Genomic DNA, 27,333 nt, shown 5'->3' with positions numbered 1-27,333 from the left:
AGGTTTTAAACCTGGTGACGGTTTTCGGATAAGATGGTCAAAATACAAAATATCGTGTCATTGATGGAATGCTTGCGAAAGGACGCCATCTAAGGAATGTCAAATTAGAATGAGCTGTGGTAATTTTTACGTAGCCTATTGTGTGTTTGAATGTGAGCCTTCAACATTGAGTGTTGGTAGTTGTTAATTATTTAAATGTCCGCTAGGGGTTTTCCTTACGAGTTACATATATCATTATTCTAATTTTTATGTACTTTTCGGAATAAGTCTGTTATTACGTCGATTCTGAGGACACGATATATGCCCTGATTAAAGAAAAACAATTTCATTCAAATTAGATGTTGAAATATTTCTGGAAATTTTCCTGGAAAGTTCTAAATAATTATTTGCTTGTTAAAAAAGTGTGTTCACGCATTCACAACCCTTGCGGTGATGAGTATTGCGTTCTGCCTTCACGGCTCTATCAAATATGTGTATTCCTGTCTTGCAGCTTTAATTGACGCATTCATACATTTATTTGTTGCCCGAACCCGAGACTTAAGTTCTCTTTCAGGTGTGTGCAATATAAACTGCCGTATGAGCGATGAAGTGGTACCGTCGTCGCTTACATCCAATAGTGCTATTAGCTCTGGCCTTTCAAGCAAAGAGTACATCAAGCTATCCTTTAGCATACTGGCGCTCTGTTGCAATGCAGCTATTATACGAGTACTTCCCTAAATTTTTTTCCTTTCGTGGAAGAAATTTTAGCGAAGGAGCTCCCAATTTTCCACCGCTAAGATTAGGCGAAAATAAATTGGCCAAATGCATGACCTTAAAAATTTTGCGGTTTTTTTCCTAAACACTCGGACAAAATAATGCATATCTCAACCTGCAAGCCACTAGTGTGTGGCCGGGGTGATTCCACACCAGTTATGCAACATTTTAGCTAACTTTTGCTTCAATTTAAGTTGCCAATATGTGTGTTAAATAAGTCAATGTATGTAGTTTCTGAAACAGCCAATAGCTGCTGGTAGGAACAGTAAAAACGGGGATCGGTTGGTGCGGTGGTCAACGTACAGGCTTCCCACCGAGAGGGCCCGGGTTCAAATCGTGGATAAATATTTTTCAGGGGTATCCCAATACCTCCTTGAGGTGCTATGTGGAGAGCACTTTGAGTGAGTACGACGTCCGTCGGATGGGACGTTAAACTGCGGACCCCTTGGCGCCTTTCGACAAGAGTCGGCTAATGCTGACGCAGGGTTTCTCTCCACCCTTCCTTTCCAAACCATCCCTAATGGCGCAAATGACTTTGGCTGTCGGTCGCCTAAGACTACTGCTAGGAACAACATTGAAGTATCAATACAGAAGAATTAAATTGGTCGTGGCACTCCCCTTTTCTGCATTGTCTTTTCGACGCTAGAGGCTGTCGTAAATCTTGTTTTACGGTGAATTGGACGATAGTATACCATTATAAAGAACTCACTTCGCGGAGATCGGGCCTTCGCCTAGATGGCCATATTGCGCTTGACCTCTTGCATTTGTGATTCTTCTGGTAGTCTCGCGACCGCGGAGGTAATTACTGGAATTTGGGAAAGGTTGGTTGAGGTACAAATGGCAATTTAGGAGAGGTTGGAATGGAAACAATCAGCTGTGGTTATATACCGTTCGAAAGATTTATGCCAAAAAGGTTTGTTTTTTCCACTGAAATTTTATCCGTACTATACGCCGTTAGCCATTGCAGTTCACCACCTCCCCATGTAATCGTACCAGAGCAGTCTGCGTCGTTGCATTACAGGTAGGTGCCCTAAGCTTTGTATTAAAAAACATTTCCTAACCTACTCATCAGTCCAAAACAGCTTCAAATCGGTGCAGGCCAGTGGATTTGGATTGTTAATCATGGAAGTGCGAACGTTAGAGTACTAAGCCAAGTAAGTGCAACCTGTAGTTACTAATAATAATGACAGATAGTTGAGCCTGATACTTAGTGTAAATCCATTTGTAAATTACGAAGAAAGGATCAGAGACCATGCGTTTCCACTAGAAAGAATGTATTGCTGTCGACTAGTTTCGCTACGCTAACATCATCTGGGCAGTCCAGATGATGCTACAGTGTAGCGAAACTAGTCGACAGCAATAAATTCTTTCCTATGAAAACGCAATCATTGTTTTTTTCATTGTGTTTTACAAATTATAATGTTATTTATAGTCATAAACAGAAGTCCCTCTTTGTTGTCAAATTATTGCGTGAGAATTTTTGAGCGACGAATGTGTTCTTGTTTGTGTATTAAATCATTATTGTATCAAACTATTTCAAGAATGTGGAATAGGAAAGGTTGTAAGAATAAGATACCATGCATCAGGAAATCAACCGCCAGACTGCAGTTTTCTCTGCTGGTTGCTCGGTAAGCTCAATATCATTGGCTCTCTACGGTGCCCCTCTAATAATTGACCTATATACGTTGATTTTAGTAGTATAGGGAACGCTACAATAATCGTGGGATCTGAATTCAGGAAATGGGGGGAATCACGCCCCGTAAGGGTCTGTATCCTCTCATCCACTGCACCCCACCCGCCCTTCGCAGGCATTCGGGACACCACCGCGCTAAGAAGCACCAGCGGCGGTCCAGGGAACGTTTTCCTGACTGCTGGAAGCGCCGCCACATAATGGGGTTTGTCGTGCATATGAGCGTCAACAATTTTTCAATTTTCTTTTTGTTCGCAATTTGGCTTGTTTTCGCTCGTAACTGCGGATGGATGCTCATTACTAAGTGTGTACGTATTGCGTATAATATACATGGTGAACGTTCAGCTGGGTACGAAACTCGTTTGGATTTGAGAATGTGGACTTTTTTTTGCTCGAAGTGCGTTTTCAGCGGCCTATTTGGCATCTATAATTAACATTTGTTGAAATATTTTCCTCGTACATTTCCAGTATGTAGCGCTCATTGCTGAATAGTGGAATTTTTCTTTTACTATTCACCCAAGATATAATCACACCATTTTCGTCGTGACATGCATTTTCCAAATTAGAAGTTGTTTTTGTGTATCTCTAATGTCATGTAGAGTGCGATGTGATAAACAGTTGCCGAATCCAAATATGTCCCCGACAAGAGACATTTTGCTGCTTAAACATTCGCTAAAATAATTTTCAAGCTTCTATGTGGAAGTGTGCGTTCGTAATCATGGGCTATCTCTCACCATAACATATGTTAATAGAAATACTCATTCTTCCGTTTGGTACACTATTAATAGGAGGTTTTGAGATTTTGTGCACTTCTTGGTTTTCTGTGACACTCAGGCCAAAGTCTCATCTTTCCATCCCTTGCTTTTCCAATCTGTCACATATTATGACAATATTGGATCTCTTAGCTCAAAATACTGTATTCAAAGTACTGAAGTTAGTGTATTTTATCAGCTCAACCACTTGGACACGGTATCTGTGTGCCTAAATGATTCACATTACTGTAATTGCCTTGTGATTTCACCTAAAATGCTTCCTACTCACTTCTGATACTTGCTAGCCATTGCTTCTTATTTGGGAAAGTGCCGCGGCAAAAATATATAGCATTATTATGCCATTCCCATTTCTTGTGGCCGGGTAGTCTTCTGTCCTGCCCAATTTATTTAGCCGATATGTGTGTCCCTTCGCCTCCCTGTTGTGACCTTTCCATCTATTTCCCCGGTCGTTATATTCTTTACAAACTTGTTGTCTCGAATTGAGTCTAATCCAACTGGTATAATAAGTATAATTATTTTCCTTAAGGTACGCCGCATGGTCTTTTTCTCATCTATTCATATGAATAATTCCCAATTCCGTTCTTCACCCATTTAGTCTTCAGCAGCGAAGGCTTCCGGTCTCCCTTGGTCTTTGGTTCCTGTCTCTGATCCATACCCCGACACACTGCACGAATATTTTTACATAGTGCTTTCATATTTGCATTCGTATCTTGGAGCATACTTGTTGGCTTATCATCGTAAACGCTTCCTTAGCCACAGCAGTGATCTCTTGATCTCCGTTGAGCTTTTCCGCCCCATGTTGTGGTACTTTCGAGGTAGGTGAATGCTTCCACTTGTTCTAATTTCTCCTTCCACGAAACATTTTCCTCAAGTCTTTGTCTGCTGCAAATTAGTATTTTTGTTTTCTTATTTATTTTAATGTCGTAGTTAAGCAATACTGGGTCAAGTATGCTTGTCTTATATTCTATATGCTAGCTTTTACTACGATGTCATTTGCGAAACATTGCTTCTCCGTCCACTGTAATTCCGATGGTGCCGGTTCCTTGCGCCTCCATTATTGCTTCTTCTTACTTAGTACATGTTGAATAACCCCGATGAAAGTTTGCGTCGTTATCGAACTCCTTTATTTGTTTCAGCATTCATGTTGCTTCCGTCTTTCATGTGCATTTTGGGGACATTACTTACAGAGAAGATAATTTTTCTTACGTCGGAAGGTTCAGTAGCGTGAACATCTTCCAAGTGAAATTTGAGGCTGTTTTTTCGCTGCTTGAAATGACCGAGAATTTGAACCGAAATATTTTATCGCATCTTATTTCTAGTTTGAACCATTCATCATGCAATCAATGTTGCCACGTGAATTCGGTGCGTGAAATATATTCCTATATCGGCACTGTGTAAACTAACTATTGAGGGGGGGGGCTCTGCGAGGCCTGGTAGCTCAGTATGTGGAGCGTTGGTTGCTTCCTGGCCGGCAGACTTGGCTTCGATTCTCGGTGACTCTGCCCATCCCCAGCCGAATGCATTGTGTGATATTTCGAGACCGTGTATTTGGTCTTATTGGAAATTCACTGGCGGTATAAAAGAAACTCTCTTCCCCCTCCCATACCCTGATATATGAATATCGTCTTGGTACGAGGTGGGCTCTACTATCGTCCGCAAAACCGTCCCTCGACTTATTTACTGTCATTTTATGTCATTCATTTACGTTGCCATTTTGATGCACTTTTTGCGATGCTCAGTTCACTCTTCTAGGCTCGATGTTGAAATTCATAAATGGCAAGTTGTCTCACCTGCTCTCGCCCCAACCTGGTATGTGAAGACAGCGTGAAGGTATCGCAGGGGCACTGCCTTCACCCCTCCCCCCGCGGTTCCGCCTTTAGCCGTCCCATCTTGTTCAAATTCACGCGGACGTGAGAAATTGTCGAGCACGGGATGTGAGGCTCCCCTCCAAATCCGCGATCTGGTTCGCCCCTCCCTCTCCCCGACCTGCGAATTTGAGGAGCATGCTTCCTCGAGGCCTGGCCGCCATGACTGAGCGCTCGCGGGCTCAGTCTGCCACTTGACGTCAGGAGATTTCCCGGTGGTTGCCCCGCCCCATTATACAATACTGAGTCACCACCTCGTAGTCAGCGGAGGCGCTTATTTAAACTTCTCGGAAGCATGCTTTGGTTATTCACTGTCGGTGCTGTCATTCTTTTCCTCGGATGAAATTTTGAGGGTATTTGTCACTCTGTTAAGCATGGCTCACGCTCAAGTTACCTTCAATCGGTGTTTTTTTGGCCTGGGACTGTTGGCTCAGTCCATGGGGTGACGGTAGAACGCTTGCCTGCTGTATCGAAGGATGATTCCCAACGCAACTTTTGGCGTGCGCGATTTTCTGTCATGAATGGATTTCACAATTTGGATTTACGGCGATCTGTGCCCACTCGTTTTCGGGCCAACTTGAAAACCCCTGTCACTGTTTTATTTATCTAAGGTAATATGACCATAGGTTTCACTGCGGTGCAGCATCATCAGGCGAACCGCACCTTAGCACCGCATTGAGACCCAGGTGACATTAAAGTTTATTTTCAGTGCGGAATTAAAAATTTTTATTTTAATGTTGTTCATCATGAAAGTATTCCACAAAGTTACGCCTGAATCGAGTAAATATGACATAGGCCTTGGTCGTAACGTTTTCATTTGGTTTTACATTTAGGATGTGCGGTGAATGTTAATAAATAATTTGGATATCCAGTGTATGCTATGTGTGGAAAATGTCTTTAAATGAAAGTTGTCATTATGCTGACAATGAGGACGGGAGAAATATCACATCAAAATTTTGTTAAGTTGGATTACTGTCACAAGTGCTGCAATCGTGCAACACAAACCTCTCACGTCGTGGACCCGCAAGTTAACTTATTCCTTCTTTTTCGGTGCCTCGAACATAATGAGAAGTCGGGTGTGGTTGGACGAAACTTAAGAGATCATAGGGACTCTAGTCAATATTAATAGCTGACAAAAGGATCGTTACATCACGCCGATGTAACGATTCTTCTGTCGCCGGTTGTTTCGAGTTTCTGCCTCTCCACTGTTCTGCATTCGATGAGAGGTAATGATCCAGGTGCCACTGGAATGGAAACGGCCGCCACATATTCAAGGAGAGGATTTGAAAGGTTCATAATTCAATGGTGTTCCGTGTACCTGTTAACAATTGGAGGTGAAAATAGGGATCGGTGCTTCAAGAGCCAAGGGGTCGGGTTCAACTCTTAGTGTGTGTAGCAGAGCACGTCATAAATCCACTACTCCGTCCGTCAGACGGGACGAGCAAATGTTGCTTCCTTGGCGTCATTCGTTATTGGCGCGTTGTCATCGACAACGGGTAACGCTGCCTCCTCTTTCTATCCCGCGTCGGGAGTACATACCGATATTGAAGATAAGTTGGCAGCAGTTATCACGTTTGATTAGCTGCAAGTTTTCCAATTTTTTTCTCCGTGACTTCAAATATGTAGAAATTATAGGATGAAATTATGCATATCATAACTGTACGTTCTTAATACCTAGTAGTTATTTTCTTGCTCTTCCCGTTATTCCTGCTGTCCACCTTCATCATTCCATGTATGCGTGGCTTTTCTACTTAGTGGGAAGGGTGGAGAAAGGTAGTTGTTGAAAGTAGTTGAAGAGGTTGTTAATGAAGAGAGCGCTCACTAATACAGTAATTTACTTCATCAAGGCTACCCTAACGCTGTTTTAAAGCCATTATAAAATATTATTCAGGATTTATTGTTAGTTGTTCCTCCGTTATATTTTATCAAAGATTATTATTAATTGTCCTGCCATCATTCGGTTTTAAATCGTTGGAAATTATTTGGAAAACTGAAATCTGCTTTGAAGGTTGGAATCTGGAATGGAATTTGTTTTCTTAGTTACAGAGTTTTACCCGATTCTAATTTCGACTAATTCGTTTGTGTGAATCCTCTTAAAGTTTTTGGGCCGATTTTCCGAGTGGCGTGGTTTTATTGTTTCGAGACATCAGATGGGTCCAACGTGTTACGACTGCTCTGTCAACTCAGTTGACCTACATGATTGCAGCAGGCCACCTCATTTCTCGTGGAATGTAGGAATCTGTGTGAGGCTGAATTGGTCATTCACTACGAGCTGTATGGATACGGTTGAAATTAATGTCATGCCCATGTGTGTTCCATCATAACTGTCCCAATCAATGTCTCACCTTAGTTAATTAATTATTGTATTAAAAACGAGTGATGTAATTAATGTGGCGTCCATCCTTGCGTCTTTCGTAAACAGAAATGATGTGAAACTGCAGATTACTCTAAAGCTCTCATTACTTTTGGAAACGACCTCTTAAACATATTTCAGACTCGTTTTTGAGGCTCCAATTTTCGAAACTGCAATTTCCGCCTTTTTTACCTCAAAATTATTGACATGAATTAAGCAAGTGCGGGAAGATTCTTCCATGTTATTACTGTTGCAATCGTGATAAAATTGCTCGCATGTACATTTTGCGTGTATTTCTGCTCCACTAATCCATAATACTTCTGGTGGTAGTTCTCCATTGTATTTCAAATACGATATCAGTTCCTATGAAAACTTAACTGGGGAGGTCATATTTTATCAATGCCATTTAATGGAGTGCACTTAGAATAACAAAGAGGGAACATTTGATTAAAATGGCATATGCCTTAGCATCTCGATGCAATCCTTAAGTAGACATAGATGTACGTATTAATGCAGTAATTTTTTTGAAGGCCGCCATTATGACTCGCTGTTAGAGTCATCGTTAAGCTTTGACTACCTGATTAGCACAAAATGTGTATTATGACTCCGTTAGGACCTTACAGAATGCTAAACACCCAATTTAATTGGTTTGAGGATAAAGCCCCTGATGAGGACTAAAGTGAAAGTCTATCAAGCAAATATTGCTGTGTTCCGCTTTAGAAAGTTTAATATGGTATCTTAACATTCAATCAATAATTTCCAGGCGAAATTGGCGCGTAAAAATTGTAATATTTGATTTTCCCCATCGAAACCTTAAATTTTAATATTAAGTTGTTGAACTAATATTAAAAAATTAGATAATATTGATAAATTTGCTCGATGAATTAATGAGTAGAACAACTACCGATATTTTTGCATTCGCGTTAGCTGCATGCCATTTTATTCTCTCTGCTGTTGTCGTACTATTTTGAATTGTACATTCGAAAGTTGCTTAAATACACGGGAATCTTGTGTTTCTTATCACATGCCGTCCGTGATATCCGAGCGAGTTTTATCATTAGCAGCTAGCATAGCCAAGATCCTTGGTCCAATGCTGTCAAGGTTTCTCGTGTAGCCACCGTCCTTCTGTAAAAATTATTTTCAGTATATGCTGCGTTTAACAAATATCATCCTAAAGCTACGAGGGTCATCCGGAAAGTAGTACCCGTTCGTGAAATAAAAAGACAAAAGTAAATATTAACAAACATAAAAAATTTTATTTGAAAGAGGATACTTTAAACTACTTCTCAACATAATCTCCAAGCAAATTAAGGCATTTGTCATAACGTGTGACAAGTTTCTGTATTCCTGCTGCATAGTCCTTCGCCGCCAGCTCATTGAGATACGCGAGGGACCCATCTTGCACAAATTTTTGCATAATGCAGATGGTGTTTAACAATTTCATGAACAATTGTTCGAGAAACATTGGGAAAATGCTCACAGATGTCATCAATTGTGACGCGCCGATCGTTCCTCACGAATTCGTCAACTGAGCTCACCAGTTGGTCTGTAATGACAGACGGTCTCTCCGAACGCTCATCGTCGTGTGTGTTCCCCCTCCCCATGTTGAAGTTGCGACACCACCGCCGAACAGACGACTCGTCCATTACATTGTCTCCATACACCTCCTTTAATTGGCGATGAATATCACATGGGCGAACGTTTCTTGCATTGAGGAATTTAATCACTGCCCTCACTTCACAACTGGCGGCGTTCTCAATTTTTTTAAACATTGTAAACAATCACAGAAACAACACAGGCAATGCTAGCGTCACGCAACTTGGCTCAGAGAAGGCAGACAAGCCACTGAAGCTATCTGACCTCGTCCAGCGGCTACTCGCGTCGTCAGCACTTCATGCGGCACGAACGGGTACTACTTTCCGGATGACCCTCGTATTATAACGCTCGAGTATTTTTGGAGAGCATTAAAAAAGTCTAAAGTTGGTAATGATTGGTATGTGTTGATGTTTACTACTTAGAGGCGATTTTTTATTGTACCTAATGCTAATATTATCCCTGATTGTGCAAATATTTTGTCTAGTTTCTAGTAGGATTTAATTCCATGGCTTAACATCATTACGATAAAGTAGGTACTGCTGAACGTGTTGACGCAAAGGTTTAGTTAGAAAAAAGTACCTACTTCAACGCTTGGAAACTAATTAGGTATCATTGGGTGTTAAGTAACCTCAGGATAAGTATATAATAATATCATGACATAATCTTCGCGTGTACTTAAAAAGAAAAAGGTTGGTGCTTAATGCTCGGGGAGTTGCGTGATTTCACTCTAAAAATATGGCATTTCAATGAAATCAAACTTATTAAGAAACGAATTAGTGTCTTACCTGTGCAGTAATAATGTGTATCCTTTTCTTAAACTATTCATTAGCATGGCATGGTGGCGATGTTGTTCCTTCACAGTAATAGTTAAGATAAAGTTAGTATTGCTTGACAAATGCATACAATTTGCAATGGGAATGTGTTTTGTGAATCCAAGCATAATTGGGTATGCAGCGCAGATTTATTCATGTCATTTATGAGTTCTGGCTTTGTTTTTGTTTTCTCTCTTATGACGGCAAATTTGTTGAATATATATAAGCGTTCAAACAGCATCCGATATCATTGGAAACATATTTGCGGGATCTTAAAATGATAAAGTAATAATTTGGAAAACATCCAATCCAATGTTTTGGATTAATTTCATGTGGCTTTATATCTCCTAGTTTTGTGAACGTTGTTTTACTGGTAATTTGCAGTGAGTATAATAAGGTATAATCTTAACTAAACTTTCTAAATCAATGTTTTCAAGATCGTAGTTTCCATTTTCTATATTAAAGATTTTAAGAAAAAGAGGTTTGTTACCTATATAGTAAGTAAAAAAATTAGAAAAATATTAATTGTTGACAGTCCTTATGAATTTTTGACATCCTATAGTCATTGTCTACTTTGCTGCCTTTTCACTTCGACCGAATTAAAGTCTTATCCAAGGAATAAGACTTATAAGAACCGGGAGTCAATTTTTAACCAAGCCGGAGAGGAAATGGCGTTCTGAAGTTTACATTGCTTCCCATCCAACTGTTGCTTTTAAAATCGATTCCGGCCATTCTCTCTCGGATGCCACCGGCTGACACCAAACCGAATTCGATCTCAAGAATACCTGCCGGAGTTCATTGGGGGTCTGTGTGACGTAAGCTGTGAGGTGGGTGTCGGCCAGTCAGTCAGTCGATGGGGTGAGGGGAAGGAGGCGGTTTATGTAGTTTGAAACTAGCGCCACGTACGCCTTGGAGAATCCTCGGGCAACGGGTTGATTTCGGCTTCTCAGATTTCTTTAATTGCACGGACATTCTCTGATTAGGGAGTTATGAAAAGTTAGAATTTCGTGTCGCTTCGAGGCGGCATGGAATGCGAGCATTTGAATTCTTAAGGGATGTATTAGCGAAGCTACGAACTATCATTTTTCGGGTACCGTTCGGTTTTTTGATAAAATGGAGGAAATGATTGAATATGTATTTACACTTCAGGTCTAGTAAGCGTCCGTGTTCCAGTGACCACTATAACAGGTTGTCAATTATATCCAAATCCATTGCCACACTCAATTGTCAAACCCTTAAAAGTTGTAGTTCCTTTAATTTATTGCTTGTGTGAAGCAGTCTTCATTCTTTTGTGTGAGCTACCTCTTGTGATGATGTCGCATGATGGAAAAACCTTGGTTGCGGAGTGTTATATGTGGAATCGCTGTTATTTCCGTTTCTTGATTAAGAACTTTCATTAAGTGAGACAGGAAGGCATTTCCTTTGTGTCGTAAATGGTCAATATGGTAGACATTTTCCTCTGCAGTACTAGTTAGTTATTGTTACCTCAAGAGACATGTTCTCAAAGGCCAAGCAAAGTCATTATTAAATGCTTGTATATTGAAGTTAATTGAACCTTCAAATGGCAATTAATGTTTTGGGTCATGAAATCTACTTAAAATGATAAATGTTATTTATAAAGGTTCAAAGTAAATAAACGAATCTTTTTATGGGTTCTTTTAAATAATCTCATTTACATTTCCCTTCTTAAGACGATGGTATTTAACCCTAAGGTTTGGATAGGTTTCCTATATTATGTGGTTTATTGAAACGATGGCGGGTGTCTGTAATACATGTTTTATTGCTCTTAAGCATGTCTACGAGAATGATTTAAAATGCGTAATTTATATTTTTAATTGGAATCTACGAGACAAGTTACATTCAATGGACTTATTTATTATGGGTCCCATACATGTGACAAGTTATTCCTGGGAGTTTTTAGTATTTTAAGGGGATGTTGGTGCTAATTAAAGTCCTGAAGCCCACTAACCGTTTCAAATATAATCCCAAAGCATACTCCTGATGCTACCCTGAACCAAACCACTTGGGGATACGATATCTTTGAGTGTACGTGAAACATTAAAATCTCCGCTGCCCTCGTCTCATCTTTGTTTCTCCCCATCTGTTCGCGGGAGATTTCCTTCATTCTAGATTGCTTCGCACGCATCCCAAAGGCTTCACATACTCGGCTACAAGCTATTTGAAGTAAGTCACAGGATTTGGCGCGGTCGCAGCGGTTTATCAGGTCTTTTATTATTTTTGGTTTGCCAAGCCCCATCCGCCTTCACTTCCTTTTTCGCAGGGAATGTGCTCTTCCGTTTGAAGTGAAATGATAAGACCCGTTTTCCTGCCAGCCTGCTCCCGTCTTGGCCGTGGCGGGCAGTGGAAGCAACTCAGTACTCCGTCGCCTCGGGCCTCAGCAACGATTTTGCAAGGGCGCCGCAGGGGGTTTTAAAAGTATTTTGTGAATGTTCAGCTCACGCTAGGCGCGTGGCCATGATTTCGGGTTCATTATTTTGGGCCCGGCCGTGTCACTTAACGAGTTCGAAGGTTGCTCATGTCAATGGAGGCGTCCGATGCAGTGTGTCGCTTCCCCTGTCATTGACAGTTTCCGCGCTCGTTGGTGCCAATTAAGGCAATCGTTCTGCAGTGGGATTCACCTTGCCTCTGTAAGTAGGAACTTCCTCGTTTCGAGTCTTACGTTGAAATGTGGAATTGTCGAATGGCCATCGGTTGTGATTGATGACGTTTGGCGGCGGTGATACTCTTTCACTGAGAAGCAGAATGGCTATTCGCCGTTGCGGCCACGGACGCTTCCGCCCTGGCTAATTGGTTAATGCTATTTTGTTAGCCAAGGTTCTTTTGTGACGCAACATTACCAATCGTGCATCGACTGACGTCGCGCGTTACATACCAATATTAGGTTATTTGTAGATGTTTTTTCTTGCGAAGTTGAATGTAATATATGATTTCGGCGAAGGAAATACTATATAGGTCTAGTCTGGATTCCTTGTAACACTGAACATTTCAATTTAAGATACCCTATGTCCTTTTAGCTGGTAATCTCCCATGTATGAGAATGAAATAAGAGGCTATTATCTCGAGAACTATTTCTTTCCCGTCATGAAACCGTATTTTCACCCCTCAGTGACTTGAAGGTCAACCCGTCCTCTTTGCGTCCCAGTTGGCAATTTTCGCGTTATAAATGTCACCGCCGTTTACGTCTCACATTAGCCATTATTGATATTACATCATCGAGTTTAGGATATTCGGGGAATAAGGATTAGCTCAATTGGGGAGATACAGGGTTGATAGAAGCGGTTAGGTTGTCCGGCAGTCTGTCAGAATCCAGGGAAATAAAATTATATCGTTAACGAGCCAGTAAATTGAGGAACGCTCATTAATTTACCAAATGCTACCGATATTTTTGAATTGCAAACCCCGTAACATGCATTGGGTATCGGGTTCCCGAATATATGTTGCAAGTAAAGCGACGGTGGGATGAGGATAAGCGCGAGACATGAAACAGTTACTATATGATTGCATTCTTGAGACGCTAAATGTGGAGCGTGAGATCCGCAAGGACTTGGAACATTCAACAGACTCTTTAAATCCGTACCATTGGCAACTCCCAAAAACTTGGCTATGAATTTTATTTGGGGCGAGGCGGCACCGCAAGAAATCGTCCATGCAGAGGATAATTGTTAGTTGCCGCGTGTCCCGTCACCTTTAATTCCGGCATTGATCGCTCTTTCGCTTAAAGATTTTTTGGCCATTTCTCCTCGTCCGCTCTAGGGTTTTCTCATTCTAGACGCGGTAATTTTACCGTTTCTGTGGTGAGGGCGTCGAAGCGCCGTCGACAGTGCTGTGTGGCAAGTGGCACTCGATAGAATAAGACCCGAGTCTGTTTCACCCACCCTCCCCACAGGCCGGGATGGTGCCAAATCCTGTGCGTGAATTGTTTGCGACTGTTTTGTGATCGTTCCCAGAGGTTTGAGTTTCGTCTCACATTTCAAGGTGCTTTCAATATCGATTCGGAATCGAGCCTAAAACTTCGCTCTTGGGAGTTTTCTAACTTGAAACCCCATGGATTTCGACAGTTTGTCTGTGTATGCGCATTTACGTTTATTACTTTCTATGGGAGTCTTTGCAGCTGCTTGAAGGTTTTGGGAGAGTTGAGCGGCGCAATTCTCTTTCCCGCGACACTACGGCACAATTCTCTTCGCCGCGAGATCACCTACTTTACTGGAAGATTAGATGTCGAGACAGTTGATATGTGGCTTTGAGGTGAGTTTCTGAAAAATTTTTTTCTTTTATGGTTCAACTTCATGGAGACCAGCGGTCCTTGAATTCTTGAAAAATAAAATAGGAATGTTTTCCTGTCACAGAACATATCCTCTAAGGAAACCTAGAAAGTATCCAGGTTTCGTAGGAAAAGCCTAGAATGCGGGCAGATTAATATTTTCACCGGGAAATAAATGCAGAATAGGGGAGAAGATACGCTACGCTTGAATTATATAGCATTCGAATATATTATCAAATTGATCGCTGGGTGTAATCGCTATGATGTTTGAATGCACGAAAATTTCTTTTAAATATTTATTTTACCTCTGTACCATACTTCAAAGACCAACTTTTACAATTTGTTGTCTCAGGCGTAACTTTGTGGAATTTGCATAACATATTGAAATGTAATGAAATAATTGACTTTGTAAAGTGTGTGGAATTACAAAGTCAATTATTTCATTACATTTCAATACCAACTTTTACGTTCTTTTATGAATTTTCCTGTGGAAAGAGTTAATAAATTGAAGTAAATCTCAGCCCATGATACACCTAAGCTTTATGTAAGCTTTTATGACATTTTTTAAATATTTGATATCTTATTTTTGTATTCAGCAAGGTTATACGGTAAAGAACGAGGTAAAAGAACTCAAATACAGATTTTGTCGATAGGCCACTCCTCTTTTACGGTATTTATTTTTTAACTCTGATTTTAATTTTGTTCACGGAGGATGGCAACCGCGGTTGTTTAGGCGGTATGGTCCCATGCTAGGTAAAATGAGCATATTTCTCTTTATCTTATCGAATTTCACCATGCGCTTCATTTTCCGGCGTATGGAGTGGTTTAATTTGATTCTGAAGTAGATACCACCGAGGATAAAAGCTATTGATCCTGTTGCCTGGCGCATCTGATTTTATCGTGTGAATGACACACCGGCCGTTTAACGAGGAGCCAGCTATCTCTTAAAGATCCACGTGATGGTGCTCAGCGGCATGAGGAAGTGCCCTTCATCTTATTGATTGATCACCGAGATGTTACTTTGTTCCTTGGGCACTGAGCGTCTAGCCCCGTGCCAAACTCTAAGAATGGAGATTAAACTACACGCAGTGCTAATGAACGCTTTTCTGATTGCCACCTGCAATTTTCAAGTACTTAGACTATTGTTGCGGTGAGACGTGGTCACTTGCAGTGCCCTCTCCTTGTTCGGCCGTCCACACATTAGTGTCACTATTGGCAGCGGGTGAGGGGCCCAGGAAAGTTTAGCTCTGGGAAGCGGGAGGTGGTGGAGCGAGTTTTGCATCGCGTGAAGTGCCTTAATTATGCGCGATAAACATGTGTGACTAACGATAAAAGAGCAATTTTATAATTTTAAAAATTAAGACAAAATATAATCTTTACTGCCTCATGTTCAACAATTAAACCGGTGCCACCCGTAGCAAATTCCACGGACGTGTATAAGTACTCGTAAAGTATCTAGAAAACCTCCTAAAGGGATGGATTTTATGATTTGAAAACAAAAATATTTTGACATTTCTTCTAGAAAGAAAGTTGAAAATCATGTTCAATTAATGGAGATTTTTGTAGTAATTAAAAGTAGTGTCGGGCATATAAGTTATATTCATTTTGAATTGTGAATTGAAGTAAAAAATATTCCCAAAGAGAGAACCCCGTGGATCCAACCCTGGGTATGTGTGAGGGCACAGGTTTTTGGGACCAGGGCCTTTGAATATCCAACTTTTCTGATCGAGGTTATGACATCCCTTCGGTGAATCGAATTCGTCGTATTGCGGGGCCTTTTTAATTCTCTCTTTAATTATTTTGTGGACAAAGAACATTTTGTCGCGTGCTTTACGGGATATTTAATTCGTGACGTCATCCAATTGATAGACAATCGATTTGTTTTTTTTTCGTGTTATTATCTCAAAAATGAGTATTTTTCCATTTTTTTGTCTCTAATGCGATACCCGATGGATTGCAAGTGGTGAAGCTCGGTGGGAAATCCATCAAATCAGTTATTTTGGCGGATGATTAAACTTAAGTTGTAGCCAAAGGATTACAATCATAGATTAGCGCATTAGAAAATGAAGGTTTAAGACGTCAACCAATATTAAGGAATAAAGTTTATCAGGTTTTCAAGAAGGAAGAGGTTAATTATTAAAACTTGAGGGCAAAAAGTAATGCAGGTGGGACAGTAAACGCATTATGGAATTGTTTTGGACCTAAATGGTCGAAGTAATTGGGAGCACGGAAACTCGGTCATTGAAGCAAGATAATAGATATATATGGAGGCTTTTGGGGATGTGGGCGTGGTTAAGGATGAAGAAATGTAATCGACGGAAAGGAAAACAAACAAATACAGGGCCTGTAGGTACAAGGCATAGTGGGGAAGGAAAGAGGGTTTTTGGGAGAAACCAGAAGCAGGTAGGAAAAGTGAATGTGTGCGGCATTTTGCAAGGCGATCGCATATCGAATAATAGGGGAGAACGTAGACAAGCGAGGAAGGGGAATGGAATGACGTATTATAACTCATTTTAGATGGAGTGAAGGGAGATAGAACGTGTTCGGGAAAGAATAACAGCTATATCTGTGTGAGGTGCCAGGTTGTGTTACTAGACGAATGTCAAGTCGGCATCAATTTAAGACCTACCTTTAGCGGTAGGCCACGAAATAGTAATAATTATTGTCCACTCTTCCTTCTCATTTTGCCCACAGTCCGTGAAAGTCACCAGGATCGTCTCTCATTGACATTAACACGGCCCTTGGGCATATGGATTTGGGTGCGATTCCTGATTTCCACAGCTACGGCTCTGAGTCAAGGTCGGACTTAAACGTTGACCCCGCATATGGATGTGATTGGGAGTTCGTCTGGGAATCTGGAGAAATACGGTGCTCAAGTATACTTGCTCAGCAACTTAAATGTATGCTACCTAGGAGTAAGAAAGCAGCTCTAGTGCCTCATAGTCGTAGGTGTGGTTCGACGGGATAATGCCAGGTGTATGGCATGGCACGGAGGCCCACGTTCTGGTAATCGTGCTTAGGAAAATGTGTCCTGGAAAATCGCGGAGTTAACAAAAATATTCAAGACATTTTACGTATCACAAATCTCAATGCCAATGAGAATTAGTTAATGCATTTATTATTTAGTAGTTGACATTTTGAGAGGACTATTGTCTTTTATTAGAACTCGGAAGACATTGAAATTATTATGTGATTCAACATCCTAAAGCTAGAAAGTCATCACCTGCCTTATTGAATCAGTTGAGTATAGTTTGAGTCATAATATTAGTAATTTACCATGCATAGATTTCATTTGCTTGTCCTTGAAATCATGTGATATATTTAAAATGAACGTATAGAATTAGGTGTGCAAATCATTTACATTCCATAGTCAATTTGTTGGCGAGAAGTAGTGTCTTATTTCTTGTGTCATCGGTATCATAGAATTTTTCCGTAATTTTTTATGATGGCTTCTTGGATGTGTTTCTTATATGTGTGGTCAAGTAAGCCACCTTCAATTCTACGAACATGCTACTTTTTCAGAATTGAAACAATACTTGTATGTCGTTGACATACTCTTGCGTTATTTATGGGGCATATGACTGGGAATCCCGCCATAAATAACACTAAAATCATACAGTGGTAAATTTTGGCCTGTAAATGTTAAACGAAAGGACTTCCCATTTATTTCTACGAGGGTCATCCGGAAAGTAGTACCCGTTCGTGAAATAAAGACACAAAAGTAAATATTAACAAACATAAAAAATTTTATTTGAAAGAGGATACTTTAAACTACTTCTCAACATAATCTCCAAGCAAATTAAGGCATTTGTCATAACGTGTGACAAGTTTCTGTATTCCTGCTGCATAGTCCTTCGCCGCCAGCTCATTGAGATACGCGAGGGACCCATCTTGCACAAATTTTTGCATAATGCAGATGGTGTTTAACAATTTCATGAACAATTGTTCGAGAAACATTGGGAAAATGCTCACAGATGTCATCAATTGTGACGCGCCGATCGTTCCTCACGAATTCGTCAACTGAGCTCACCAGTTGGTCTGTAATGACAGACGGTCTCTCCGAACGCTCATCGTCGTGTGTGTTCCCCCTCCCCATGTTGAAGTTGCGACACCACCGCCGAACAGACGACTCGTCCATTACATTGTCTCCATACACCTCCTTTAATTGGCGATGAATATCACATGGGCGAACGTTTCTTGCATTGAGGAATTTAATCACTGCCCTCACTTCACAACTGGCGGCGTTCTCAATTTTTTTAAACATTGTAAACAATCACAGAAACAACACAGGCAATGCTAGCGTCACGCAACTTGGCTCAGAGAAGGCAGACAAGCCACTGAAGCTATCTGACCTCGTCCAGCGGCTACTCGCGTCGTCAGCACTTCATGCGGCACGAACGGGTACTACTTTCCGGATGACCCTCGTACAAGAAACGCTTTCAGACAATTTGAAATATTGGTACATTGGGGGTGGACACATCAAAGCATTCGACCCCCAGCTTTGATTGATATTCTCGCCATATTTTCTAGTCGGTAGGTCATGGTTACCTCTGCAGTGTGAAATAATTGTCTTCGTATTGTACGGACGCGTCGACCGTCGTTGCGGACGTGCGTCAACGTTTTCATCCTCGCCGCGGGACGACGACGTATGGGTCCTTCGTGCCGCCAGCAGGTGCTGTCGTTCAGCCACATGCTTCAATCGAGCGATAATTGGAACCGCTTCAGGGGCGCGATGCGAACCCCTTGCAGTCAGGCGAGGTTGATTTCTCGGTGCGTATACCGGTGGCCAATTCATCAGTGCAACTTGATCATTGATCATATTTTTTGCGTTCACTGGAATTTTGGAGGCTTAATACGATTGAAGAAGGCATGGTTCATCAATTTAGGGTACAGTTTTGAGAAGTGGAGCGTTTGGGCAATAAATTTAGCCTGCCCCTGAATTTTATGCTATTGTGCATTTCCAGACTTGCCTCTGCTGCGATCACGTTTTAGGACAATTCCTGAAACGTTTTGGGTGGTAATTTGACCTTCCTACCCTCTTAGTGATTCGGAAATCGCAGTCAGGCTCTCAGGATGTTCACATTTACTGCGTAACTTGAAGGCTAAGAAGTGGAATTCCTCGTCTTGATCAGTTGCTCCCTCCAGTGGTTGTGCTTTCTGAAAAAATGCGAGGTTTTTCGCTAGAAAATGACGCTCAGAGTGAAATTGTTTACTCCTAAACCAAGAATATTTGCATAAGTTACATGTTTTATAAATTTCATGGGTTCATTTCAACAGGAACAGGTTTCCTGTGAGAATAATCTTATTAATAAATATGTAGTTCGCCGGAGTACAATATGCTGTATTAATTCATCTTTCTTGTAGCAAAAGGTTTGCATGGAAGTTTAATATTTTCGGGCATGAAGAATTAAATAATTGCATGCTAAAGTAACCCAAGTAGAACAATTATGCATACATCTGCCACCGCTTAGGTGTTGCTGTAATCGCCGACAAATTATGTGATCAAATTCCCCGGGAAAAAGTTTTTCAAATTAAGGATATTGCTCCTTCTCTCGGTTGAAGTCATTAAAAACCTCGGGATTTTACATTGTTCCATCATTACCTTATTTGCCATTGGAACCCATGAGCAGTAATTCACAACATGGTCAGAACTATCAAAATCCTAAGGATGGTCTCAGCCATGCTAACGGATTAGCTGGTGATGTTAAGTCGAAATATGGTCCGAAATGTGAGGAAAAGTAATATGTATACTTATGCTAACTTAAAATTTTTTCATCCCCGCAGAAGAGTGGGTTTGTCTTTTTCCTAAAGAGGATTCGTTACTGGTGCACATGGAAGGTAACGCCCCACCTACCCACGCCCTTCACGAGTGCTCGGCCCTTCACAACCTTCGGCCCCCGCGGTCGTCGTCGCGCCCCGTGAATAATATCCCCAGCGCCGGGCCACTCCCACCCCGTCCCACTCTGCATTCCATTCGCCCGAGGCTTCGTCGCCGCCCGCCCCACGTGACGAGGATGACAAGAGACCACGACCGAGTCGGGGAACCGCCGCCGGCAGGTCCCTTCCTTCGGTCCCCCGGGCTCACTTCCGCCGAGGGGAGGGGGACCCTGGTTGCCCCTCCACGCCCCCCTTCGTGCCAGCGTGGCAGCGGTCGGCCCGGGGCGGCGTCTTCTTCCTCCAGCGTGCCATGCTCCACTTAGCTCGCACCTGGAATGCCGGGCAGGGGGGATTGTGGGAGATGGGTGGGTGCGAAATGCGAAGCCAAATGGTGCCGAGAGTATTGCCCCGTTGCGTGTGCCCAGGTGAGGGAATGGAGTCGCCAGTCACACTGTCGAAGGCCGTGGCATGGTGTGTGGAGTACAAATGGTGGAACAGCGCAAAATATCGGTTAACGAGAATTTCGTGCTCTGGTAGCTCAATTCTTTGAAGTATTTGCTTTAAGAGAAACACTGTTGCGAGAACATTCCTCATCTCGGAATTATATTTACTGGTATAATACTCCCCGAAATATTTCTCCATGGAGTTGGTATGATATTTATAGCGTGCATTCAACACTTGATCTTGCGAGCATTAACTAATTATAGTAAGTATAGGATATTAAGGAGCCCTATCGATGTGAGCGGCGTCCCTTTCGCAGTTTTGAAAGCATTTGTCTTCTAATTTGTTGGCACATGATTCCTAGGTCATAACTGTGACGAGGGAAATTGAAATAATTAGGTGAAAGGTTGGTCGTTTTAGGTAATGGCAGACGGAGGTCTGTTGATACCAGTGCGTTCTTTGGTTTTGCCCTGGTAAAGCAAAGAGATCATTTGTGGAACCCGTGCAGTTATTTGCGCGTGCAACTTCTGCGTGTGACATAATATTTAGACTGTCTTTTCTTTCCCTCGAAATCGCCAGTTGCCTTTTGTTCCTCTCGCCTTTTCTCGGATCGAGCACTCCTGGGAGCAATATCGGTTTTGATGAATCATTGACAGCCTCCGTTCAGCTGTTTCTAATAATCGTCAAAAGCTGCGATTATTTGAAAATCTCATTCACATTTCGGATGTTTTGATGTAGGTTGCAGTACAAATATGGATGGTTATTTGCAATTTGCTAAATCGCCATCCCCTAAGAAGTTTAATGATTTTTATTACAGGTATTTGATGGTCTTATTCATTCGTCAGAAGTGGCGCATTCATTAAAAGACGTAATTGAGATAGGATGTATCTTAGTACACAGGACAATTCTGCGTGTTTCACATTGCGAGTAATGAATGAATCAAATTATTTCCTTCTTGTTGTTTTGTGCGTTATTAGATATGTAGGCTATTAGGAGTTGTAAGTGGCGTCATTTCATTCACATTCAAGGAGCGTGATGCACGCAACGAGTTTCCGCGAACTAAGTTCGGCCAGTGTAAGGCTTTATGCGGAACATTATGTATTTTAATTTGATTGTAGAGGCAACAGGAAACAGCTAGCCTCTTTCCAATTAACTTGTATTATCCTGCCGGCGTTGTTCTCTTGTGCATGGTTCACTATGGTGGGAATTCGTCTTTTAGAACGACTACAACCTGCCCAAATCCTGTAGTAACCTTGGATTATTTATTATCAACGTCGTAATACTATTCCTAAACATATTCTGTGGGATTTGTGAAATGAGTTGTCTCCGATGTAACTCATGGATTTTGCAAGACATTGAAACGAAATAAGTAACTTCGTAATTCCAAACGCACTGTGTGTGGAATTAAAAGGTTTTTTATTTCATTTAAATATTCAACGGACACCGAGCATCATCAAGTACGTTCAACATGGCATTACAGCATGTGTTTTCTGTAATATCAATTTGCTGTAAATGATCACATTAACAATACGATGTTGTTTTTACTTGAACGTGAAAAATATTTTCTCGTAATCGCCGTGGATGTATAATTTCCTTTCTATTTAACCGTTGAGGAGGATGACCCTGAAAGTAGGTCATTTATTGATCTAGCTTTCGTTTGACGAGCTACTTGTGACTACTTCCTTCGTAGCTCGTTCAGGTGAAGACGCGCCCTGTTATATTACATGTACGCCAACTCAATATTTTATTTATGCATTTCTCCTTAGTTGTCATTGATTAATGTCGTGGCGAAGACGTAATAACACGCATTACGTTTCCGTCAATACGAGAGTGACCCAAAGGGTATTTATAGCGACATAGCCATGTCCTCGAGTGAGGGAAAACTCAGGGATATCCCCGTCGCCCAATTCCCCTTAACAAACTTGATAAGTTTTCAAACGTCCAGTTAAATTGAGAAAAAATAGAGAATGAGCTGTCCGGAAAATCCACAACGCAGACCTAATAAAGTTCATTGCGTCCTCCCCCGCAACTGGGATCACGCCAGCATTGGCGTGTATCCCTCCTTTCCTTACGCTCGCCTCTATTGCCGCTGAGATCTCTTATGTATAACTTTTCTCCTTGTGCAGATTTTTCCATGCAGCTTGATGCGCGCGAACGTTCCAGGATATAGTTCGTTAGGCGTTCCAATGGGATGTTAGGCGCAGGCGCCTCACCGTGATGCAAGCGGAAGGTAATCGCTCACTTAAGGACCGGTCGAACAATACCGGTCGCTATGCTGTCGTCATGAATTGTGAAAAGGGGATAAGTGAATCGTTGAGTCTTTCCTGCCCGAATATTCATCTCGAATTTTGTTATTATTTTCTTATCTGCCATTGTTGTAGTTTGTGGCTTGGGTCATTTCCTCCAGATCACAGGTGAAATCGCACCATTCAAATAATTGTATTAGTTTTGATCTGTTAATTTCGAGTGACCTGGGTATCTCATCCCCAGGTTACGTTGTAATTGTGTGACTTTTCCGTTCGACAGGAACAGTTATTCGCGAACCGGGCGACTTATCTCTGCGTTGAGTAGATTTCTCGGATCATTGCTTCCGGGGATGAGTACCAAATGCCCGCCGCGTATGCGAAGCCTATTTTAACGAACGAGGAAATGGTCCGTTATCCTCACGTTTCCATCCTTGTATTTTCTTACAATGATTACTCTACGAGCTACATCGAGTGCGCAGTACAGCACATGGCGTGCCTTCCCTGCGTTAGGCCCAATGTGATATTTCCACCCAAGTATTTTGCGTGATCAACTGTGGTCATTTGTTCTCGGAATGCGTCATTATCTTCGTGTGCTCGCCTCTTTAAAAAATGCATTGCTTTAAATTTTTTAGTATTTACTTCCACGCTTAATTCAGGTCGCTATTCCTGAATGCTGTGGAAATCATGAGTGTTTTCCGATCTGCATGGCCGTAATTCCCTATTAAGTGGCCGTAATTCCCTACCCGTAAAGCACACTTAGGGCCTCGTGGCCTCATAGGACGCAAATGTAGGCTCTGAATGCTTCGCCCAAGGGTGGATATTCGAGATATGTAACCGTTGGAATTCGATCCTAATGTGCTCCGCACCTCGCGTCTGAAAAAAATAAACGGTCTTCATTTGACTTGTGATGGGTTAATCCAAATGAGTTTACTGGCCGTGAATAAGTGTGAAAATTTACAAAGCTTTTCACGTAAATCCTTCAATACTTATGAAGATCTCGGTCTGTCTTTGCGTTCATTTTGTGGAAAAACACCCTTGTTTGGAGGATTGTAGTTCAGTGACTTGGTCAAGTTTCCTGATTAAAGTTCCAAATTACGTGATGCCATTTTTAGCGGTTAGGTGGTGGGGTGAGTTTACGTGGTAAGATGGTGGAAAAAAATGCATTCGATTATGATCATCTTTTCGAAATCATTTGATTGATACCGCTCCAGTATCACATTTTTGCTACTGTCATGTTTTCGTTGGCATTTTTACTTACAAGTGTTCATAATCTGTCGAATAGAGGATTTCCATTGTTGAAGTCCGTATTTTTTTCCTTTGATTAGTCTTCTTAATTTGTATAAAGCTGTATTTTGTAGCTCTATGCCAATCGGTTTAAATTCATATAAGTAATGCAGCAGTTTGATTTCCCGGTGAAGTTTTGCCCAAATATGTCTCGGGAATGAGTTAATTATTATCGGTGAGGTACCGACGGTAAAATTCTTTTCAACTTGGCCGGGGCAAGAAGAAACATATTTCGGGGACTAAAAGTTACATAAACTCGCGTCGAGTTCCCTTCAACCGGGCGTCGAGAAGGGAAGAGAAGGAGAGAGTAAGTGGCGTAACGTCATAGTTCCAACAGGGAGAAGTAAGTAGTCGACTGCGAGTGACTTCGAGAGCTAGTTACTTTTCCTAGCAAAAATTAAGCCTTGGTTTCCCGAAATATAGTTTAACTAATGTAGTTGGTGTAATTCTATAAACTTCGAAACAAGTTTTGAGTAAATAGCATCGCTTCGACCATATTCCCTATAATTTTCGGAACTTATGCTTTTTCTTTGGCATTCGATCAGTGGAGGAATACCCAGTATGCTAGTCATAATTATCCAGTAAAACGTTTCGTTTTTGTAGATTTTCACGTGGCTTGTGTCCGAGCATTTTAAATTCAACTCTGTTGTTTTATTCATCTTTTGTTTTCGACATGTATTCCGAATTGAGTGTCATCTTCCATAACGATTATCATTGTTGCATTGGTGTTGCAGTTAACCTCTTGCGGTAGGTTAACGATAATTTTTGAATGCAGTTCTCTTTTTATGATGGCTGATCGGGGTATTTGTAAGCTTTGGTATGCCCTGGAGTAAATATTGCGAGAAAGAGTCCCCAAGGATCGATGTTTCCGACGGTTTTTCATGGAAGTAGTGTTGTGACCATGGGATATTTTTTATAGTGAGTGGCCCCATCAGCTAGCCTTCCTGCTCCGTGTTCAAGTGGTGTGACGTATAAGCTGCCCGGAGCTCTTAAGTCCCTTGCATTGTGTGCACTAGTGGGCCGCCACTTGTTGGCGAAGGCAGGCGACGACAGGGTGCTAAAAATAATTCATCGCTCGATTGATAAAGTGCGTTGCCAGGCATAGTTCTGATAATGTCCGTGCGTGCACGACATTTTTGTGTCGAGTAACGGTCCCGCGTGGATAGAACATCACTCGCAGCATCTGAAGCGAGCCAGTGCAGCTTATATAGGGGGGGGGGGCATTCCCCTGCGATTTGATTACCACTTGATCGGGACCACTTGAATGCGCGTGGCCTTCCTCTCGCCCTGTACCACGCCCGCACTACACCCCCCGCTCTCCGTGTGACTCCTTTCGTGGTCGTGAAATTCATTCCCTGCATCGAGTGTATCGATTTAAAAAAAGTTCATTCCTAAGAGTAAAGAAGGCCTCATTTTTCTGCGAGTGAGTGTAGAAAACATTTGTCACTTCATTCTTAAAAATAAGTTGCGTTTATTATTTGGCAGAATATGAACTTGTCTTTTGTTAAATGTGTATGCTATTGCGTCAGGTTTTGCAATTTTAATTGGATTATACTTTCAATTATTTCGTGTATATTTTGGTCAATCATTTGGCTGCTGTAATGATGAATTTTTTCTGGGCTATGTGGTTAAATTAGTTCCATGTAGTGTTGGGATCAGGACAGAGAAAATATGTGATTCACTTATAACCCAGGAATTTTTTGGCGATTCCATAATTTAATTTTCCTGTGGAAATATTCTTGATATTACTGGAAACTGTTTTAGTATTGATTAATCTTACAAGCATAAATAGTATTTCCCAAATTGCTGTGTTAAGTCTTGAATCATGGCCTTTATATAAATCATCGGAACTACGGAGGAACACTGTTACCCGTCTCTCATTTTGTTATAAAAGCGAAGTGAAATGAAATGAAATTCATTTGCTGTAGACGAGTTAAGTAAAACATCTTCTAGTGCATTCCATTAACCATATATGTAGGTGTCAAGTGTCGGTCTAGATAAAAATGTTGACCACAGAAGAAGGAAAAAATCTCCAAAGAATAAAGATTTTTTGGAAGAATTAATGCCTTTATAAATTTGCTCCCATCGAAGTTCGTCCCACCGCTGCCACCTTGTGAAGTTAATTCTCATAAATTGCTTTACAGTTTGCTTTTTTAAACAGGTTTCCCTCATGCCTTTTCGTCAAGAGACGCGTTTTGCAACAACTGAGAGCAATCGGCAACCCCGGTTACTCCATGTCTTAGTAACAGGGATTAGCAAATGCCGCTTCTGGTGTTGGAGGTAGACCAGAGTTCTGTTTATCCCAATTTTCGTAATTGGTAATTACAAACTGTTTGTGTGAACATAGCCTCTTGGCGTAGATCTTCAGGGCGCAATGGCTTGTGGGCGGTCAAAGATCTAGCAGAGGCCAAAGCACTCCTCCACTTGTGAGTTGATGAGCATTCTATTGGAGACCCTTATGTGAGCCCGTTGAGGGGCGTTCCTTCATTTCTTCGAGTGCTTGAGGTCAAACGCTGCTGCTTGCATATAGCAACCACTGCGGTCTCCGCTTCTAGCCGTCTTCATAAAGCTGATGAACTTATTTATCATTTTATCTGGAAACATTCTCTCTCCGCTTCTTCATCAATCCTGAAACCTTCACGTTACTTACACGTGTGGTATAGCTGAAGGTAGTTGCATGTCGCACGTTTTTTGGAAACAGGCTCCTCGGCTGATCCTTAAACGTTGAGGAATTCCGATTTGGTCGTATAGTCTTTGGTCGCACCCGTCTCGAAACACGCTAGGAATGATTTTTGCCGTTTTTATCTTGTGCCATATCGTCACTAACCAGTTGTCAGCATCATACTATAACCGCGTGTTCCATTTGATTGAACCATCATAATGGCAGTTGTCATTGAATAGGAATGTTGTTTGCGAGTACTCCATTCGTCGGATGTGACGGTACTCGGTGTACCCCTTGGCGCTTTTCGTTTAGAGTAGGCCAATGCCCGACACCCGCGTTCTCTCCATTCTTACTCCAATGCCTGAATAACCTACCCCTATCAAATTACCGACATATCCCTAATGGCGCAAATAAGCTCGTTTGTTGGCCACCTCCTATAATAACTAATACCAACTACCTTAACTACGGGGATATGTGGACAAGCTAACAAAAAATATTGATGCATTTGAAGAGTATTGGGGAAATGTGATGAAACGGTTGAAGAGAAATGTTATCTTTCGTTCTTTAGGCCTCATTTAGAATACGCTGCCTGTATATGGGATCCCCACGAAGTTGGATTGAATTCAGAATTGGGTTGCGTACAGCGTAGGTGAGCTGGATTAGTAAAACGTTATTATGACTAATATAGTAGCTCATTAA

At 41.5% G+C, this 27,333-nt stretch overlaps 1 protein-coding gene across 3 annotated transcripts in view; it reads left to right on the top strand.

Annotated features, from left to right (window-relative positions):
• Rap1 (RAS oncogene family member Rap1) overlaps positions 1-27,333 on the top strand; it is a 74,860-nt gene that overhangs the window by 3,661 nt on the left and 43,866 nt on the right. Inside the window, exon 1 of one of the 3 annotated variants that reach the window (XM_071582818.1) lies at positions 12,386-12,490. The exons of the other annotated variants lie outside the window; for them this stretch is intronic. The gene's annotated coding sequence lies outside the window, so the exon portion shown is untranslated. Of the gene's footprint in view, positions 1-12,385; positions 12,491-27,333 lie in introns of those variants that run through there. 3 annotated transcript variants of the gene reach the window in all.

Source organism: Hetaerina americana, unplaced genomic scaffold (assembly GCF_022747635.1).
Source record: "Hetaerina americana unplaced genomic scaffold, ioHetAmer1.1.p SCAF_12, whole genome shotgun sequence".
Taxonomy (NCBI): Eukaryota; Metazoa; Arthropoda; class Insecta; order Odonata; family Calopterygidae; genus Hetaerina; species Hetaerina americana.
Note: the sequence above shows the minus strand (reverse complement) of the source record. Positions and strands in the feature narration are given on the sequence as shown.